Source organism: Peromyscus eremicus, chromosome 11 (genome assembly GCF_949786415.1).
Source record: "Peromyscus eremicus chromosome 11, PerEre_H2_v1, whole genome shotgun sequence".
NCBI lineage: Eukaryota > Metazoa > Chordata > Mammalia > Rodentia > Cricetidae > Peromyscus > Peromyscus eremicus.
This window is the reverse complement of record NC_081427.1, coordinates 43011037-43028505: the sequence shown is the minus strand read 5'-3', so window position 1 is coordinate 43028505 and position 17469 is coordinate 43011037. Positions and strand designations below refer to the sequence as shown.

General features: G+C 39.7%; 1 protein-coding gene and 1 long non-coding RNA gene across 5 annotated transcripts in view; one reads left to right on the top strand and one right to left on the bottom strand.

Annotated features, from left to right (window-relative positions):
* Window positions 1-17469, top strand: part of Pde4d (phosphodiesterase 4D) — a 267034-nt gene that overhangs the window by 171909 nt on the left and 77656 nt on the right. The gene's annotated exons all lie outside the window — the stretch shown is intronic.
* Window positions 11086-17469, bottom strand: part of LOC131921393 (uncharacterized) — a 32397-nt gene continuing 26013 nt past the window's right edge. For all 4 annotated transcript variants that reach the window (XR_009381991.1, XR_009381992.1, XR_009381990.1 and 1 more), the window contains one exon: window positions 11086-13275. This is a non-coding gene — a long non-coding RNA (uncharacterized LOC131921393). The remainder of the gene's footprint in view (window positions 13276-17469) is intronic.

The following is a 17469-nucleotide window of genomic DNA, read 5'->3' as shown; positions in this document are numbered from 1 at the left end:
TGGCCTAAAGGTTTTGCACAATTTCTGACATTATCTGTTGGCTCTTTTGTCTTGGGGACAGTGACAAAGGGACACCTACTAGGGGAAATGCATGGCCAAGCAGAGCCAGGGTGCAAAATACCAGAGAGGAAGAGGCAGGGATCAAGCTACTTTTGAGGCACATTCTCAATAATGAGAAGGCCTCCCATTAGGCCACACACTTTAAAGATACCACCACCTTCCAGTTGCAACAGGCTGAAGAGAAAGTCTTTATCATGTGGCCCTTTAAGGGACATTTCAGACCCCAACTATAGCACTTGACATGGCTGCAAAGCTCGAGTGTCACTTAGACATCATAGGACTTTATGCCTTTTCTCTAGTGTCCTATTCACAATAAATGCAAAAAACCACGATCATCAACAGTTTAAAGATTAATTTTGACTTGAATTTCATCTATTTGTTTAAAGGTGTTTAGCACACAACCTTGCGATGTTGGTGAAGGTCTCTGTTTTTCATCTGCTTCTCGATGGCTGACAAATACATCCTCTATGACTATAAATTCATGTACGACCTCCTTTATTTTTGCAATTCAGATCTTGAATTATAGTATGACTCATGATCTATGTTGCAGGATTAAGTGAAACACTAGGAAAGCCTACCATCTGTCCCGTAGGGATCTGACACCCATTCCTGTCAAGTTGGGTTTTGTTAAACTTCAAAGAAGATCAAAACCAGGCATCATGTGGATCGTCACTCTCACAGAAGATCTGCTTGCACTTCTGCTTTGCCTGTGGCCTTTTCCCAGGGGGCACATTTAGCAGCTGAGTGCTTGCCGCCACAGGAGTTTTACAATTTGAGTAGTGAGCCTCAAGCAACCATGTGAGGATTACTATAAACGGAGAGATCCTGCTTTGCCACCTGATGCACAGTGTGGGGGACCAAGGAGAGCCCCACACAAAGGAGGAAGTGGCAGTTCTGAGAACTGATTTAAGAATTCCAAGTAGGGCATTGCAGGGTGGGGAGTTTGCCAGGGTTCCTTGTGGTCTATAGTGAGATCCTGACTTTATGCTAGAAGGGACCATGGAGATTGATTCAGAGACAAGGAAGCTGGAGCCCACAGAGAACCTGGCTTACGTCTATCTCACTTACTTCAGTTACATAATGTAACCCACATTCCAAAATGTGCAACTACTGTCTCACTTTGAGATTTACAATGACAGATTCTGAGGTCATGCAAGAAACAGACCAGAAAGAAGCATTAGAATTAGGTCAGTGGCTTGAGTCCTGGCTTGTCTTAAGCAATCTCAACTCTGACCACAGTATGAGACTGAGACTATGGAAAATGTGTACGTGTGTGGCTATGGCATCCTTGTCCTGTGTACCATGTCCTCAATAGAGCTCAAGCTGTACAGGTAGTAAGATGGCTGACTACAGCCCTTGGTTCTTTGTGGTTTCCCCCATGGAAATATTTTCTTAAATATTTCAACATTTGTATATTTATTTATTTGGGGACAGGCATACACATGCCACCACATGAATGTGGAGGTCAAAGAATAGCTTGTAGGGGATGCCTGTAATGCAGGCATTTGGAAGACTAATTTAAAATTTAAAATTTAACTGTGTCTTTTTTCATTGACTTTATACTCTAAAATTTAAAATATCTTGGCTGGCATGGCTGGTGAGGTAGCTCAGATGGCTAAAGGTATTTGCTCTTCAAACCTGATGATTATGTTGGTCTGGTTCCTAGGACCCACATGATGGAGAGAACTCCTACATGCTATTGCATTGATTTTTAAATTGGTTAATTAGTAATAAAGATGGAGGAAACAATATGCAAAGATGACCATAAAAGAAGAAATTAGAGAGACTGGAATCATTTGCTTCTGGAGTACAGAATAGTTATCAAATTTAAAAAATTCTTTGACCAAGGAAACAGCAACTCTACTGCAAAGTACAGGATTTCAGAAATTCAGAGGTCTGGAAGTCTTAGCAAAAGTCCACACTGTACACAACCAAGGTATATTTTTGCCTTGGTTATCCTCGTACAAGGGGGAGCAGCTTGTTGATCTACAGCTGGAAGTCTGCTGTCTCGGAGTATACATGATGCTCTGCTGGGTAGGAGGTTAAGGCTCAGGGATGGTCTTCTTCTGATTTCCCTGGTCTATTCCTACAGGACTTTCTGAATGTAAGCAACAGATAGGCATGCACTGCCACTCCCAGAAGTATCTGAGCAAAGAAAATAGTATGAGTGCCTGCCAAACCCTGAAACTCAGCTGTCAGCCCTGTGGGTGTACAGTGTATCTGCCTCAGCTGCCAGGAAGCCTTTTACAACTGAAGCCAAACTAGAGAAAAACAAGAAAATGGGGGAGCTCCCTAAATTATTTAAAATTCAAGTTTTCTAATAACTAAGGTATTTTGTTAAATACTTATTCTATGTGGACTTATGACAAGAGCCTTGTAGTCATGCTTTGTAATATTCCAAAGAATCATAGTAAAGCTATTATAACATTATAAATACAAAAACCTAAGACCAAAAAGGTCTTAAGGAACTTGGTCAATTATTATACAGCTTATAGTTGTAGAGCTGGGATTTGACCCCAGGTCATTATGAATTCAAAATCCTAGCTCCTAACCACATACTGGAAAGAAATTTGTTTATTTCATAACCAAGCATTTTCATATGGACTTCAGTGTGTCAGAGACAGATGATTGCTTCGAATCATAGCACTTTTATAAGATAATTGAAACAAATTACAAATATGATCGTCTGTACTGCTACATGTACATTGCATACAATGGTAGCAAAATTTTTACTTCTACTATTTTAGTTTTAGGTTGGGGAGCAACGGAATGACAGGGTAGAACAAATTAGTTGTGGTGTATTATCTGAAACCTGAATTATTTGACATGTTCAAGGCAAGGAATTGATTACTATGAATGCAAAAATAACAAAAGAAATGTACCACCATCTGCTAGACAACCATTCTTTGTTCTTAGCTAAGAGCATTTGTTTCAACTTGAGAGCAATAAGGTATCTATCAAACTTTCCTAGTGCCTGAACTCTTCAGAATTGTCAGGCTCATAAAGGGGACATTTATAGTAACCGGGCATTCCTCGGTTTCTTTACAGTCACTGTTGATAGGGTGAACTTTCTCTTCTCTGCTTCCCGTATTGTCAGGGACCACTAACAATAGCTCGGCTGGCATTCTCAGTGATTACACAGCAGTATCCTCAACCCTAACAATGTACCGAGAATACAGATTAGGGACCTTTTCTATTCGCACTCTCAAGTACATGTTCTCTAGATTTAAACCCTAGGGTTTTGCTAATGGGAGTAAGTTTTCATTTTATTTGCCAGGAGGCTCCCCTTACGGCCGAAGAATTAGGCTGTTTTTCCTCTTTATAAATATCAATGAAAAGTGTGCTGCACAAAATGTAAATGGTACAAAAATGGCCATTTAAGACCACATTGATTGCCAGAGTGAGCCAGGGAATTGTGCTTGATTTGCAATAAGAAAACTAATATTATTTTTTTAATCTCTTTAGTCTTCCTTCTTGTTTTTTCCAAGAATCCACAGGAGATTACTTAATAACGCCAAATTAAGGCACAATTCTTGATGAGTTTTCTAGAAGGATCTGCAGTGACGCTGATTGCCAAAAATCAGGAAGTTTTTAAAACTGACAAAGAAAGAACCTCACAAGAAAATGGCTTAGTGGGTAAAGGCGCCCGAAAACCTGAGTTCAAACCCTGGGACCTGCATGGTAGAAAGAGACAACAGTCCCACAAGATGGCCTCTGGTCTCCACATGCAGTGTGGCGCGCGCACACACACACACACACACACACACACACACACACAAATGTATAAATATTTTTATAAGACAATATTGTGATATAAAATTACATAAGAAAAAGGAATACTGATGTGTTGAAATACAAAGAGATGTTTAGAACAGAAAAACAAGGAAATAAATGAATTGTGAGACATACTTGGGAAATAATGCTCTAAAAGATAGAGCGTACGTCTATCTCATGTTAACATAAGAATAATGATGGGACAGCCCTATTGCAGTATGCTATGAGACATTATGAGGCTTAAAATGGTTCTACACTATAGAAAGTCTTCCCCTTTATGTACTTATTATGAATACGTAAATAGTGGAAGAAAATTTTAGGATTTTCTTTAAACTAAAAAACATGGTATATTAAGAAATGTTTGTTTACCTGAATGAAAAATATCCAAATTTTCATGAGCTGAGCTTTAAAAAAATGGACATTAATGACTTGAAATAATTTCTTTAAATAAATTTCTACTTGAGAGCAACCAAGGTAACTAGTGATTTTATGTGGTCTCGAGTTGGAATAGGAAACATCTCCAAACGGCACATTTAAACAGAAAAAGAAATCAGAGTTGAAAAATCAAAGTTTCAGGTAACGCAAAATTGAATGAACTTTTCAAGAGCAAATTTGATCATGTAAGGTGAGCCTAAAAGAATTCAGCCATTATATATGGTTTATTCTTTTCCTTTAATTTCCATTCATTATTCCTTTTTAGGTGGGTTCCGTCTCTGAAAAATAATTAGATGGCATCTCTTGCTTTGTGCCTCAGGTAGACATAATTAGGAAACTTTTTTTCCGGAAGCCTTGGAGTCCTTTCCACAAAGCAATTCCAAGAGCCATTACTAAAGCTTGGAGTTGAAATCTAATTGTGCCTCACAGCTCTTCTGGTCAGTGCTTGTTATCCTTATGCACAGGAAGATAATTTATATTTACAGTAAGAAGTAAGGAACTGTGCAGTATAATAAAATACACTCTAAAGGAGCCCAGAACATTGTGTGCAACTCCTGTTTCACTGGCTAATAGGGGAATCTTCAGACGTCTGTGACTGCTGTAGGACCGATTTCCACTGTGAGGAAGGAAGGGAGTTATGAAAATCCTTCCCAGTTTCCACGTTCCATGGCCTGTGCTTCCTTTCCTATTTTATGTATTTGTCTTCCTGGACCTTATTACCCACTTTTTCTTTCTCCATTTCATAACTCCTAACTTTATTCTGGAGACCTATACAAGTTACTTCTATTTGTTACTTCTGTAGGGTAATATATGTTACATGCAGACATATATTAACATGAGTGTGTATGTGTGTGTGTGTGTGTGTGTGTGTGTGTGTGTGTGTGTGTGTGTGTGATCTTTCTAGAGGCTTTCAAAGCAGAAAGCTCTCTTTGGCAGCGTAGTCATTTATTCAATATAACAGCAAGATGTTACCTTAATAAATATTCTGTGTGTGGGGGGCGGGAGGGGGGAGAACAAGGGAATCTGTGGCTGATATGTAGAACTGAATTGTATTGCAAAATAAAAATTAAAAATAAATAAATAAATAAATAAATAAATAAATAAATAAATAAATAAATATTCTGTGTATTATGTGCAAACTAATTTGCTAAAACGTTGAATCAGTATATATGTTCAGACTGTAGAGGCATCCATTCAATGTGACTTAAGCAATTAGAGATTTCCTGGATCATAAAACAAGTACCATACATGAGTATTATCCCCAGAACCTTAGCAGAAACTTATGCCTGCTGGGTAGATAGCAGCAGTGTCTTCATGACTGTGTGCAAACAGATGCATTTCCACAACTCACATCATACTTTTCACCCTCACATACAACCATTTCCTCCTTCTACTCCTTGGCAAGATTTAGAGACTTCCTGCTGCTCTTTACAACAGATTTTCTATTTAACATATACATTTTTTTTTTTACTCCTCTCTCCATCTTAGTGTGGAATTATTTGTCACCTTTCCAAGCAGACAATTCAGAGGCAAATCAAAAGTAATATATCAACCAAAAAGACATACTCTAAGAGCCAATATGGGGTCATGTAGAAATAATTTAAAAATTGAAAGGCTATATGTTTTTTCTAAGATTCACATAGGAAAGAATGAAGCAATACCTTTTAAATTCATGAAGAAAGAATTTTCAACTTAAAACTATATGCAGTCTTAGTTGGGATTTCAATTGTTCTGATAAAATACCATGACCAAAAGCAATTTGGGAAGGAAAGAGTTCATTCCATCTTATAGCTTGCAGTCCTTCATCCAAAGAAGTCAAGGCAAAATCTCAAGGAAGGATCCTGGATGCAGGAACTGAAGCAGAGGCCATGGAGGAGTGCTGCTTGCTGTCTTGCTCCTCATGGCTTGCTTAGCCCTGCTTTCTTATAGAACCTAAGACCACGTGCCCTATGGCACCACCACCCACATCAATCAATTGATGTGGGCCTCCCACATCAATCATCAATCATAACCATGAATCCAGTCCATTTGCTGGGAACATTTTCTCAACGGAGGTTCTCCCTTCCCAAATGATCCTAGCTTGTATCAAGATGACTTAAAACTAGACAGCACATGTAATAAACCATTAAATGACTAATTATCAATGAGCACAGAACAATGATTTGCTTCAAATGCATAATTACTCGAGAGCCTGTTATAAACATGTTCACCAAAACAAGAGAGTGACCTCTAAAACGTTATCTTCAGGAAGGAACATCTCAAAGTGATACACAAAACCAACATGGAAAAATAACCATTTCAGGTTAAAGAAGCTAATGGGAGAGACTGATTCAAAAGGAACTTGATGTAATTCTTAATATTTCATAACTGTACTTTAGCATTAGGAAAAGTTAGGAAATGAATTAATGATATGCATATAGAAACCTACAGAAGCAAACAAAGGACAAGAATTTTTAACAAGGAAAGCAAAAATTTCTGATAACAGGAGTAAGAAATGATCGATGATATGATATGACATGACATGATATGATATGATATGATATGATACATGTTATCTGTTCTAAGTTTCCTTAGTCCTCCTAATGGCTGGCTATACAATAATGATCCACCACACTACAATTATATGTTGGGACCTCCATCTTCCACCATGGAATATCAGTAAGTCAATGCCCCAGGGTGACACATTAACAAGTAATTTATGTCATTTTTAGAGGAACCTAGACATATACGTCTACATAAACTTGCTACAAATAAACCTTAAATTTTAAAACAGATAGCTTGTACTCACAAGAAGTTTAAAACAAACAACAAGAATGCATAAGTGCAGCTTAATTTTTGCAAATAACAACATCTCCTGATAAACATTGGTGGGAATACAGTGTAACATTACAAACAGGACTCCTAAATGTAGACACTGGTTTAACCTCTCAAGAACAATTTAATTTAGTACACGTTCAGACTGAAAAGTGTTTATTTTCTTCGAGATAGTAATTTCTCTGTAGGAAGTCTCTCCTAGGGTCCCCTAAGGGGGAGGGACAGAAAGCAATACATGAAGATGTCCCTGGTAGTTGTCTTTGGATGGTGAAATTGTGGAAAGAAGAATTATGGATCTCTATTTTTTTTCTTTTGAACTTGATTGTACTTTTCCAAGTAATATATATATATATATGAAAGCTCAACAGTCTTTGAATTTATACAGTAGAGCAATAGAGGCTTTTAACTTTTTAAAAACACTAGTCTTCGTGACAAAGAAAATTATTGTGGCCACACCAGATCAGGGCAGTTGGTGCCAAAAAGGGAGTGTGAATGAAGGTTAACAAGGCCATCTGGAAGTGTGAGTCAGCCCGGGCGCCAAGGGCAACTCTGTACCTCTGTGCAAGTACTAGAATGTAGATGTTGTCTGGATTACAAAGGGATCATCCAGGGAAGACTGGGAGGGCTTCCCTTGGATAAAGAATGCTTCCTGTCTCCAAACACAGCCTGCAAATACCATGAGGAATGAGAGATAGGTAGGGAAGGGTGAATTCAGATAGAAAATAATAGTTAAGATGGTGGTAAGAGGATCACTGAAATATTCCTATAGTAACATTTAATTCTTTAATTGCATAGTGTCGACTGAAGGGAACAGGCAGGCTCTCACATGGAACATTTCTACTGTTACACTCTTCCTTCCTTTTTTTTTTTTTGTCTAATTCTGTGAAATCTGCTAATCTTAATGAACTAAGTCTCTCAAAACACACACACACACACACACACACACACACACACACACACACACGCACACACACACAGCACACAGACAGAGACAGAGACAGAGAGTGCTATATTTTTATGGTACAGAGAATGGCAGGGAGTAAGAATGACGAAAGATTTAAATAGAGTCTTGGACTGCTTCCTTTCATTAGTGAGCTGATAGAAGAAGGCAGATTATTTAGATGGCACTATGCCCCAGCTCCACCGATCTGCTTACCATTCCTCCAAGAGACCATTTTCATTACGGTTCCTGGAATTTGTTCATTTTTTTTTCTCCCTCCTCTCCTGAGTCTCCTAACAAACTTTTTCAGCCTAGTGAACACCCACATGCTCTTCCAGATAAAGTTGAAATGTTTCCCCTAGCAGAAACATTTCCACAGCTAAAAATTAAAATAAAATCATAATAGATGCCATTTAGTGGGCTGTCTGTCCTTTCTCGGGTCCCCACCCCATCAGGCAGCAGGTAGCTTCTGTCTCACATTACAGAGAAGGAAATTGAGACTGAGAAGGCTTAACTGGTTCAAGGTCATACAGCTAGATTTGAAACCCAAATATAAACAGACCCAGGATTCCCTCCCTAAGGTACCTTCTCTTTCAAAGCAAGCATCACCTACTAGTCATTTTGCTGGGGCTTTGCTTACCGGTTTAGCTGCCCTGTGTTGATGTGTTAACTAATGTGTTAACTTCCTAATAGGAGATATATTGCCTTTTCTTGAAATGTTTTTTCTCAACATCAAACATTAAATTTCCTTTTTAATTCATTTACAATTGATATTCTTGGCTCATGCTCTACGCACGCGGTAGAAAATTACAGGCGACCTGTTCATCATTGGAACTAACACTTTGGCGTATATCTGCCAAACACACACTGCTAAATAGACTGAACAAACAACTGAACGGACATGTGAACACATGTATGTAGCAGAAAATCCAAGATCAGTTAGGAAGTTTGAAATCTGGACCGTAAGCCAAGTTCCTATACGGTGACTGCAGGGTGTACCAGACTACATTTGGTAGTCTTATGAGGTTTTTGTGAGTTTTCAGTTATTAAACATTGTCCACTCAACAGTAAACTTCCAAGTTCCGTGTAGTCTTCTAATGAAAAAAAGTTAACAAAATGTAAATCATATAACCAGCTTCTAAAGAGGGGACATTTGCTTTGCCCATGTTTCCATTAGTGGTCAGCTGGCCCCCATTGTTCGTGGACCACAGGGAATGGAGTATGTTATGTCAGGAATATGTGATCCAGAAAAAGCCAGATAGTCCATGCCAGGGAACTGACGGAAAGGAGGAGACACCTTTTTCTCACAATCCCTTTTGAGGTTGTAGCCCAGTCATCTAAAGTTCCCAGGAAGCTCTACCTCTGGGCACACTACAATGACCTAAACCTCCCACTAAGCTCCACCTCTGGGCACACCACAGTACCTAAGCCCTCCCACCACGCTCCACCTCTGAAATGTTTCACTTGATAGTGCTACAGGAGAGCCTTTAGCATGGGGCCTCGGGGGGAATGTAGGAGATAGAAACTCATTTATTTGGTAACTGTAACATCCATAATATATGAGGGTACCATGATTTTGTTGAAGAAAGTCAATGTCCTAGATTTTGTTTCAGGGAGGGGGGCAATATTTGTTTGTTTTCTCATGAAAATCCAACAACAACAACAATGAAAACTTAGCAATACTGGAGAATATTAAATTATTTCTTTTGTAACGACACAATTATGTATCAGATTTTAACACAAAAGGACAGACAAAGAATCACGGCGCTGGCTTAAATTGTAACCCCAATAAAGCAGGAAGTTGGGTGAAATCGGTTTTTCCTGTCATCTTATGTGGAGAAAATGTGTCCTATGGCACACCCGTACGAATCCAATCTGTTTGGCTTGTTCATCTTTGCAGTGACATTCAGACACCAGGAAACGGTATCAGAAAACTAGTCAGCATTTCAATACCATCAATACTACAGTCCTGAAGTTTGTTCAGTGGCAGTTTCAACAACTGTATGTCATGGTAGATCTCTCTCTCTCTCTCTCTCTCTCTCTCTCTCTCTCTCTCTCTCTCTCTCTCTCTCTCTCTCTGCCTGCCAACTTGACCCAAGCTAGAGCTATCTGGGAAGAGGGGCCTCAACTGAAAAAATGTCCCTTTCAGATTAGTCTATGGGCAAGTCTGTAGAGCATTTTCTTGATTAACAATCGTTGTGGGAAGGCCCAGATCCATGTGGGCACTGCCACCCCTGGAGCAGGTGGTCCTGGGTGCTATAAGAGAGCAGACTGAGCAAGCCATAAGGAGCAAGAAAATAAACACCTCTCCTCCAGGGCATCTGCTCCAGTTCCTTCCTCCAGGTTTCTGCCCTGAGTTCCTGCCTGGACTAGCCATCATATACTTTAAGATGAAGTAAACCTTTTCTCCTCAACCTGCTTTGGGCCATGATGTTTGTTACAGCAACAGAAAAGCAAACTAACACACCTTATATCTATCCTTTAATATATTCTCTCTAAGGGCATATTTTCTCTTCTTTTCTTAGCTGGTTCAGGCTGTATAACCATATACTGGATGATGTCTAAACAGCAGAATTTATTTCACAGAGTTCTTGACATTGGCACCTCCAAGATGAAGTCACCAGTAGCTTCAATATCTAATGTGGTCCTATTCCTTGATAGAAAGTGCCTTCTGACCATGTCCTCACACAATGCAAAGGGCAAAGTACCTTCTCAACCTCTTTTATACCAGCATACTATTAGTCCCAATTACGAGGGCTGTGCTTTCGTGACCTGAGCGCTCTGCAAAGCCCTATCTCCTAATTCCATCATCTTGCTGTTATTACTTTTTTTTCATCTTAATTTTCCTTTTGTGGTGCAGGCACTTACACTAATAGCTCCCCTCTTAGCCAAATTTCAAATACACAAGAGTGTTGCTGTCCAGGAGTTATCTTTCAAGACAGACTTTGTACCCTCTGACCATCATCTCACCAATGCATCTTTCTCCTAGCCCCGTGACCGCGGTCCTACTTTCTGCTTCTAGAATAACCGACCCTTTTAGATTCTGGATGCAGACAAGGTCATATAGTATTTGGCTTTATGTGCCTGGTTTATTTCACATAGCACAGTGTCACCCAAGCCGATCCATGTTATTGCAAGTGAAAGGATTTCATTTATTTTTGTTGTTGCTGTTGTTTTGTGTGGGCCTGGTTTTGCTACAGTAAAGTCTTGCTGTGTAGACCAGGCTGGCAACCAGCTTGTGATCCTCCTACTTCAGATGCCTCACAAGGGCTGAGATAACATGTGTGTGCCATCATGTCTAGCCCAGGATCTCTTCCACTGTAAAGCCTAAATGATATTTTATTCTATGTGTATGCCACATTTTTATTCATCCCTTTATACATGGACATTAAAATTGTTGCCATATTTTGGCCAATAGGACTAATACTCTAATGAGCATGAGAAGACAGATGCCCCTTAAGCTCCAAATTTCAGTTCCTGGGAGTGTATGGGCCAGACGCTGAATGGCTGGATCAATTTATTTTGTTTTTTTTGAAAGTAGGGCACTCTGAACATTTCTACAACTGAAGTATTTATTCTTGGAAGTCAGTCTCTTTTGTTGGAAGGATAGAAGGAGAAACAGAAGTCCATCCAGGGGATCATCACTAACGAGTCCATTAATTTGGGGGCTGCTAATACTCTGAGCGTATTTTTAATTTTTGCTTAAGTAATAATTCAGAACAGATGACTTAGTGATACACTAAGTAGACTAGCAAACTAGTTAAATGGACCTTCAGTCTGAGTTGACAAATCACCACAATCCTGAAAACTCACTGCTGGTGTGACCTGCTTCCTATTTGCTACGTTGAAATCGCATATTACACTGGGACATAAGCAACCTATAGGACCAAAGGGTAAACTTCATTTTATCTGGACCGGCACCAAGACCTTGTAGCTTCTTTGGACAGTGGTGTGATACTCTAGTACATGGGAGGCCAATAAAAGCCTGGCTAGGACTGTCTGATGGCTAATCCATGGAGTTCACTGTAAGGATACCAAGGGTGGAAAGGTCATCTTGGCTAACTAGCCTATCAGTTAATTTAAAAAAAATCACAAATCGTAGGGAAACATTATCAACATGTAGCAAAACATGCCATTTTGAAGGGGGCAGAAATTTAGCACACTTATGTCTGTCTCTCTTCTGTGTCTTCCCCCATTCTCCCTTCTATGGCATCCCATCTCTTCTTTCCATTTGACCCCAGAAGAAAATATTTTTTTCACTCTTGTGTTTCTTTACTTAAGGGCAACAGCACTAGTGGCAATGAAAACAAACCTCTGAATTCTGGCCACCATCCAGGTCAGGTTTTGAGCAGCCTCTTCCTTAGAGTGGCCTTGGAAATAGCTTTGATCCTGTCATTGGGCTTCGTGTGCTTCCCTACGTTCTTCTGCAGCTTGCCATGAGGATTTCCATGGCCCAGAACAGGAACTCATCTGTTCTTGGCATTTTATAGTTTTCACTCCCCACACTCTTGCCACTGCCAGAAACCTTAATTATCTTCATTTTAATCTTCTTTTAGACTCTTTTTTTTTTTTTTGAGCCAGAATCTGAAATTGGCTTACTCAAAAGACTGATAGTCTCCCATAATAACTTGAGGCATAGAATGGTCAGACTCCATTTGTGGGTGGTTTTGATCATGGATATGTGGTTTATAGCCTGCCATTCATAATAGATCACTTCCTAACCTGATTCTGGTTCTGGCCTTGGCCCATGTCAAAAATTTTCTGTCTGGTTGATATTTAGACTCATACCTTGAAATTTGGTAGCCTGAAGGAGAGTTTCCAGATGCATTCAGTGAGGAAAACTTATCAGGGAGCTCCTGGTGACTCTGGAATATTATGTATAGCATAGATACATTCAGTAGCCAATGAGTTCTTCACGTAGCAAATGTTAGTGACTTGTCAGTAGTTGGCAAATAAGGCTGAAACCTGTCCCAACAGGAATGTTGTAAGAGGCAAAGCAGTGAAACTTTCATCTACGCTGGGAGTGAAGTAACTTGCCAGATATGGGCCATCAATCATAGTAAATGTGTTCAAAACAAATCATGCCTCTTCTGCGGCTCATTGTATTCATCAGCACTGTGGAGGTCAACAGTCCCGAGGAGTCGCTTTTGGCCAAGTTGCCAATAGCCTGTGGTTTGGGCAGCGTGCCTGGGCTGTCTTGCTCAAGGATGTTTCTCAGGTAGTTGAACTCCATGGGCCAGTTTCAACCAAATCTGAAAGGACAAAAGGGCAGTCTTGTTTATAAGGGATGGCATTATATTACATCTGTGAAATGGTTGTCTTAAAAGTCAAACCACTGTGTCAAATGTCTCCTAGAGTTACTCTGTACCCGATGGCAGAGGTAGGTTAAATGACGGAGTTTCTGCTCACAAACTGTGCTAGCACCCATCACGTGAGCAGAAAGTACAAAAGTGCCACTCACATGAGCCTGTGCGTGTGTTCTGAGGTCTATAAGGAGAAAGCAGGAACCAGCGTTGAAGTCACAAATCATCTAGTTGTTCATCATCACTGGCCTGATTTCTTTCAACATGACTTTGGAAAGAATTTCAAACATACTGGAAGGCATCACGAGTAATACAAAGAATGCACGCACATAACCGTCAGCCTTCCGCATCATTGTCTACATGATTCTTTTCCTTTCCATGTGTCTACACACACATGTACACATGTACATAGACATATATATATATACCCGTGTTGTTTTTATTTGATATACTTGAGAAAAAGCTGCGCAGATCATAACCTCACCATCCCTAAACTCTGCAACTAACAATTTAACACCCTTAAGAATGGGACACTTTTCTATATAACTACAGCCTAGTCTCAAGCATCTGATGGATTTTGAATTTTTGTTCCTGACTTATTTAAAACTTATTTTAACTTGGGTACCGAATTATGGGAGAAACAAACTATTAGTTAAAGCATAGCTTGAGAAATTGGGAGGAAAAAAAAATCATATCACTCACATTTCAAGTCTCAGAAACGCACAGGACACGTCAATAGATGGGCAGTAACAGAGTACTGTTCCTAGGGACTCACATGCCTTACAGGTTCATTTAATGAAAATGCAATGGTAATATTTAGAGAAAGGAACTACTATTAATTAATAAACAGTATCTGTTTACTGATACATACTATCAGAATATCTTTTCTTTCGGTATTTTCATTCGATTTTCCTTCCTTGTAATATTCTGTCTCCAGCATTTGAAAGACGGAGTTAGTTTCTACTTAGAAAGCACCATTGCGTTGTTTCCTGTTAGTAATCCCTTGAGAACTAGAGGCAGTGCTGAATTAGGTTATGGAGGGAGTAGGTCTAGAGAGTATTATTCTAATACAGTATCACCACCATCCTCTCACTGCAATGGGCAATGGACCTCTTTCCTCTAAATGGCACTTACAGTTCATATTTATTCCTTTAAACATGCAGGCTTACGCTGCTATGAACAATGGATTGATACTTATACTCCACAATCCAAACTGCTAATTTTGATAGCTAACATTTAAAACATTTGTTATTCTTTCTTTTAGGCAGCTTAAAGCCAGCTCCTCTCTGTCCACCCAAGTGCATTGGGGGATCCAAATTAGACAGACGGTGCTTCGAGAATTTAGAATGGCGGAAAGATTCTCTGTAGGAGGAGGGTGTGACGCTGTAACAATTCGTGAAGGATGGGTGGGTCCCTAGTAACTGCAGTAGACATTATAGAGACAGTCCTGGAAAGTCATCTCCAAGCTGACTCACTGACATCATGAGGGTTCCTCAAGCATGTACAAATGTCAAACAACAAGCTTACTTGTCCCTATAAACTCTCCCACTCCACAGCTTCATATTGCCAAGCACCGCTCTGGGAGCTAGAAGGTTTAGTAATAAGTAGCCATGGTTTGTAACCTCAGAGGGCTTATATAGAAATTCTTTTGCTTGCGAATGTTGGACATTTAGAAGTATTCGTGCTCTGATCAAGCACTTACAGAATGTCCTTCAATAAACCTTCCAGGCATGACTTGGATCCACAAGAATTTAGTTTAAAGTCAACAGATTTACAGGAATAAAGAACATTTGGGTTAAATGACAAAACATGGAAAGAATGATTTTTAAGGGACCCTCCAGCTTTCAATGCCTTAACAAGAGAAGCATGCTTGAAGACCATTAAACAAGGAGAAATTTGTAAATATCTGTGCTCTTGAGTGTGTCAGTGAGAAAAACAGCCATCTGGGGGAAAGAGAAGCTCCGGACAGTGAGGATAGTGTTCCTCACAGCAAGGACACCACACTTTGGTTCATCACAAGGCGGGAATGAGTCCCAAGTCAGCCTACAATAACAAGTGTCTGATGCCTCAGGGAAACTCCAGGGTGGTTCTTATAGGGTTTTATTTGGCAGGTGTTCTCAAAACCATTTTCATATAGGTCTGAAACAAGCTGTTAACTAGCATTCTCTAACTGCATTATATATTTAAATCAGGGGGAGCTGTAAAACAGTCACGTGATAGCCAGTCTCAACCTGGCCAATGTGAGCACGCTTAGTTAACACTAAGCCTTGTCTCTAAATGTTTTGGGTGTTTATGTTAGTGTGAATGGCATTTGGGTGTAAACACAGACATTTTTGACCGAGTTGCCTCAAAGGGATGTAAATTTTTTTTTGTGTTAAAAATCTGAACGAGTCACTAATATGGAACACCATCCAGCAGAGCATACAAGAACACGTAGTATTTGAGGTTTGTTCATTCATTAGATGTGGACTCTGGGCCCCAGTTCTAACAGGTCTGCTCCAGCTTCAGGCATCACACTCACATTCTAACCAGTAAGAAAGAGTTAAGAAACAAGATAGGCAGATAAAAGATATCTGGCCTATATCTTTTAATGAAAGTTCCTAGAACTGCCCTATGCCTCTGCTATGAAGTCATTCACCGCAACTTAGTTAAGTGACAGTGCTTGAATACAAAGGAGTCTAGAATTTTCTTCTGTTTGGGACAGCGGTGTGTTTACTTGAAAACTGGAATCTAATACAACTGAGGAAGAAAGGCAGTGGTAGAAGATAGTGACCAGTCTTTTCTTCAGGTTGCTTACTAATCATGCAGCACACATTTTAAATGTTTGCTCTCAGTCCACAGTGCCCCATTTGTAAAGTAATTTATGGGATGACTTTTTCCCGTGTGAACATAGTCGTGAAGTTTTCACGTGTTTTTGTCAGGCTGTTTGATCTGTCTGGAGGAAGGGCCTAATGATAAAACACGCTAGAAGAATTAATTCCAATAGCATCTGGCCATTGATTCCCAACCTTGGAGCTTACATGCCGACTAGGACCTGGGAAAAGACAGACTGAAAGCAGAGGAGGAGAGCAGCTTGCGTTCTCCAAACTGTTTGATGTTCTTCGTATTCTTACAAATTCAAAGCCTCATCTGAATTTGAACCACAGGTCCAGTTTGACCTTACTGTAGAATTTTAAAGTTGCATGTGAGAAATAGGCGCATGCCCTAACAAGATGGTGCTCCAGCAGGCACACCAAAATTGGATAGCTACAAACAGGGACACCTGAAATGAGAGAGGCAGGGAGGTAATGTTTGCTGCCACTGCTGCAATTTCTTGGATTAAGGTAGACGATGGCGACCATTTTGCTGACAGGAGGCAGACATGCCCCTTCATAGGAAGAATGTGTAATCACAGGGCTGTTTTATTAGCGTTTAGAGAAACACCAAAACATGATGTAGCCAAATGTTCCTAAAAGTATGAAGTAATTGCAGCCGTTCCACCATTACAAGAAATTAAAGCCAGGAGCAATTACATCCCCAGTAGTAAAAAGAACTTCACTAAATTGCCATTGTTATTGACAGAATGAAGGAGCTTTCTGACTGCTTTGACCAGCCACATTTTTAAGTTTGGCTGTCCATTTATCCCCAATCCCATTAGAGGGCATTGACTGATTCTGACAAAATAAGCTACATTATTAAGGTACAGTTTAACTTGAGACTCTTGAGTTTAATTACTAGATTAGAATTTTCAAGTGAGTGGGGCTTCTAGATTGCAATAGATTCATGAAGATAATTATTAGTTATTCTTTTTTTGCTTGTGTGCGTGTGTACAAGAGTGGTATCTAGTTCTCAGAAGAGAATTCACTGATTGAAAGCTGTATCCACAGAGGAAAACACCAGCAGATTGTGATACCCTGACTCCAAGAAAGATAAATACAGACAGCTGACTGATGGGCAGTGAATCTTCCATAATTACGGTGTCTGATTTGACATTCGTAACAGAGTGTTTTTTCATGGTCAAGTGCAGTGCTGTTCATAATGAAGATGGGATAACAGATACCAATCTGGTAAGCTCCAGACCATTTGTGAGGGATAAGCCATATATATGTGTGTGTGTGTGTGTGTGTGTGTGTGTGTGTGTGTGTAAAGATGGACTGATATCTA